Source organism: Lichenostomus cassidix, unplaced genomic scaffold (assembly GCF_008360975.1).
Source record: "Lichenostomus cassidix isolate B80296 unplaced genomic scaffold, HeHo_3.0 HiC_scaffold_47, whole genome shotgun sequence".
Lineage (NCBI taxonomy): Eukaryota > Metazoa > Chordata > Aves > Passeriformes > Meliphagidae > Lichenostomus > Lichenostomus cassidix.
In genome coordinates this window covers 2,512,603-2,516,809 of record NW_028147553.1, presented here as the reverse complement: position 1 = coordinate 2,516,809, position 4,207 = coordinate 2,512,603, and positions in this window count along the sequence as shown.

Genomic DNA, 4,207 nt, shown 5'->3' with positions numbered 1-4,207 from the left:
CTTACATTGAACGGACCACGGGGAAATCCAGGTCTCCAGCATGGACGCTCCAAGTCCACTTCCAGGTCACTTACTTTGTACACATCCCAGAAAAAAACAGGTCTCCATCACAGGCCCTCCAAGTCCACTTCCAGGTCACATATTTGTACAACTGCCAGGTAAAACCAGGTCGCCATCACAGGCCCTCCAACTCCACCTCCACGCCACTTACTTTCTACGGACCGCGGGGCAATCCAGGTCTCCAGCATGGATGCTCCAAGTCCACTTCCAGGTCACTTTGTACAGATCCCAGGAAAAACCAGATCTCCATCACGGGCCCAGCAAGTCCACTTCCAGGTCACTTACTTTGTACAGATCCCAGGAAAAAACAGGTCTCCATCACAGGCCCTCCAAGTCCACTTCCAGGGCACTTACTTTGTACACATCCCAGAAAAAAACAGATCGCCATCACAGGCCCTCCAAGTCCACCTCCACGCCACTTACTTTCCACAGACCGCGGGGCAATCCAGCTCTCCATCACGGGCCCTCCAAGTCCACTTCCAGGTCACTTACTTTGTACAGATCCCAGGAAAAACCAGATCTCCATCACGGGCCCTGCAAGTCCACTTCCACGTCACTTACTTTGTACAGATCCCAGGAAAAAACAGGTCTCCATCACAGGCCCTCCAAGTCCACTTCCAAGTAACTTACTTTGTACAGACCCCAGGAAAAAACAGGTCTCCAGCACAGGCCCTCAAAGTCCACTTCCAGTTCACCTACTTTGTACAGATCCCAGAAAAAAACAGGTCTCCATCACAGGCCCTCCAAGTCCACTTCCAGGTCACTTACTTTCTACGGACCGGGGGGCAATCCAGCTCTCCAGCACGGACGCCCCAAGTCCACTTCCAGGGCACTTACTTTGTACACATCCCAGGAAAAAACAGGTCTGCATCACAGGCCCTCCAACTCCACCTCAACGCCACTTACTTTCCACAGACCGCGGGGAAATCCAGGTCTCCAGCACGGACGCTCCAAGTCCACTTCCAGGTCACTTACCCTGTACAGATCCCAGGAAAAAACAGGTCTCCATCACGGGCCCTCCAAGTCCACTTCCAGGTCACTTACTTTGTACAGATCCCAGAAAAAACAGGTCTCCATCACAGGCCCTCCAAGTCCACTTCCAAGTCACTTATTTGTACAGACCCCAGGAAAAAACAGGTCTCCAGCACAGGCCCTCAAAGTCCACTTCCAGTTCACTTACTTTGTACAGATCCCAGAAAAAAACAGGTCTCCAGCACAGGCCCTCCAAGTCTACTTCCAGTTCACTTACTTTGTACAGATCCCAGAACAAAACAGGTCTCCATCACAGGCCCTCCAACTCCACTTCCAGGTCACTTACTTTCTACGGACGGCGGGGCAATCCAGCTCTCCAGCAGGGATGCTCCAAGTCCACTTCCAGGTCACTTACTTTGTACAGATCCCAGGAAAAAACAGGTCTCCATCACAGGCCCTCCAAGTCCACCTCCACGCCACTTACTTTCCACAGACCGCGGGGAAATCCAGGTCTCCAGCACGGACGCTCCAAGTCCACTTCCAGGTCACTTACCGTGTACAGATCCCAGGAAAAAACAGGTCTCCATCACAGGCCCTCCAAGTCCACTTCCAGGTCACTTACTTTGTACACATCCCAGAAAAAAACAGGTCTGCATCACAGGCCCTCCAAGTCCACCTCCACGCCACTTACTTTCTACAGACCGCGAGGCAATCCAGGTCTCCAGCACGGATGCTCCAAGTCCACTTCCAGGTCACTCACTTTGTACAGATCCCAGGAAAAACCAGATCCACATCACAGGCCCTCCAAGTCCACCTCCACGCCACTTACTTTCTACAGATCCCAGAATAAACCAGGTCTCCATCACGGGCCCTCCAAGTCCACTTCCAGGTCACTTACTTTGTACAAATCCCAGAAAAAAACAGGTCTCCATCACAGGCCCTCCAAGTCCACTTCCAGGTCACATATTTGTACAACTGCCAGGAAAAACCAGGTCACCATCACAGGCCCTCCAACTCCACCTCCACACCACTTACTTTCTACGGACCGCGGGGCAATCCAGGTCTCCAGCATGGATGCTCCAAGTCCACTTCCAGGTCACTTTGTACAGATCCCAGGAAAAACCAGATCTCCATCACGGGCCCTGCAAGTCCACTTCCAGGTCACTTACTTTGTACAGATCCCAGAAAAAACAGGTCTCCATCACAGGCCCTCCAAGTCCACTTCCAGGTCACTTACTTTGTACAAATCCCAGAAAAAAACAGGTCTCCATCACAGGCCCTCCAAGTCCACTTCCAGGTCACATATTTGTACAACTGCCAGGAAAAACCTGGTCACCATCACAGGCCCTCCAACTCCACCTCCACGCCACTTACTTTCTACGGACCGCGGGGCAATCCAGGTCTCCAGCATGGACGCTCCAAGTCCACTTCCAGGTCACTTACTTTGTACAGATCCCAGGAAAAACCAGGTCTCCATCACAGGCACTCCAAGTCCACTTCCAGGTCACTTACTTTGTACACATCCCAGAAAAAACCAGGTCTCCAACACAGGCACTCCAAGTCCACTTCCAGGTCACTTACTTTGTACAGATCCCAGAAAAAACAGGTCTCCATCAAAGGCCCTCCAAGTCCACTTCCACGCCACTTACTTTGTACAGATCCCAGGAAAAAACAGGTCTCCATCACAGGCCCTCCAAGTCCACTTCCAGGTCACTTACTTTGTACAGATCCCAGGAAAAAACAGGTCTCCAGCACAGGCCCTCCAACTCCACTTCCAGTTCACTTACTTTGTACAGATCCCAGAAAAAACAGGTCTCCATCACAGGCCCTCCAAGTCCACTTCCAGGTCACTTACTTTGTACAGATCCCAGGAAAAACCAGGTCTCCATCACAGGCCCTCCAAGTCCACTTCCAGGTCACTTATTTGTACAAATCCCAGGAAAAACCAGGTCTCCATCACAGGCCCTCCAAGTCCACCTCCACGCCACTTACATTGAACGGACCACGGGGAAATCCAGGTCTCCAGCATGGACGCTCCAAGTCCACTTCCAGGTCACTTACTTTGTACAGATCCCAGAAAAAAACAGGTCTCCATCACAGGCCCTACAAGTCCACTTCCAGATCATTTACTTTGTACAGATCCCAGAAAAAACCAGGTCTCCATCACGGGCCCTCCAAGTCCACTTCCAGGTCACTTACTTTGTACACATCCCAGAAAAAAACAGGTCTCCATCACAGGCCCTCCAAGTCCACTTCCAGGTCACATATTTGTACAACTGCCAGGTAAAACCAGGTCGCCATCACAGGCCCTCCAACTCCACCTCCACGCCACTTACTTTCTACGGACCGCGGGGCAATCCAGGTCTCCAGCATGGATGCTCCAAGTCCACTTCCAGGTCACTTTGTACAGATCCCAGGAAAAACCAGATCTCCATCACGGGCCCAGCAAGTCCACTTCCAGGTCACTTACTTTGTACAGATCCCAGGAAAAAACAGGTCTCCATCACAGGCCCTCCAAGTCCACTTCCAGGGCACTTACTTTGTACACATCCCAGAAAAATCCAGCTCTCCATCACGGGCCCTCCAAGTCCACTTCCAGGTCACTTACTTTGTACAGATCCCAGGAAAAACCAGGTCTCCATCACGGGCCCTCCAAGTCCACTTCCAGATCACTTACTTTGTACAGATCCCAGAAAAAACCAGGTCTCCATCACGGGCCCTCCAAGTCCACTTCCAGATCACTTACTTTGTACAGATCCCAGAAAAAACCAGGTCTCCATCAAAGGCCCTCCACGTCCACTTCCACGTCACTTACTTTGTACAGATCCCAGGAAAAACCAGATCTCCATCACGGGCCCTGCAAGTCCACTTCCACGTCACTTACTTTGTACAGATCCCAGGAAAAAACAGATCTCCATCACGGGCCCTCCAAGTCCACTTCCACGTCACTTACTTTGTACAGATCCCAGGAAAAAACAGGTCTCCATCACAGGCCCTCCAAGTCCACTTCCAAGTAACTTACTTTGTACAGACCCCAGGAAAAAACAGGTCTCCAGCACAGGCCCTCAAAGTCAACTTCCAGTTCACTTACTTTGTACAGATCCCAGAAAAAAACAGGTCTCCATCACAGGCCCTCCAAGTCCACTTCCAGGTCACTTACTTTCTACGGACCGGG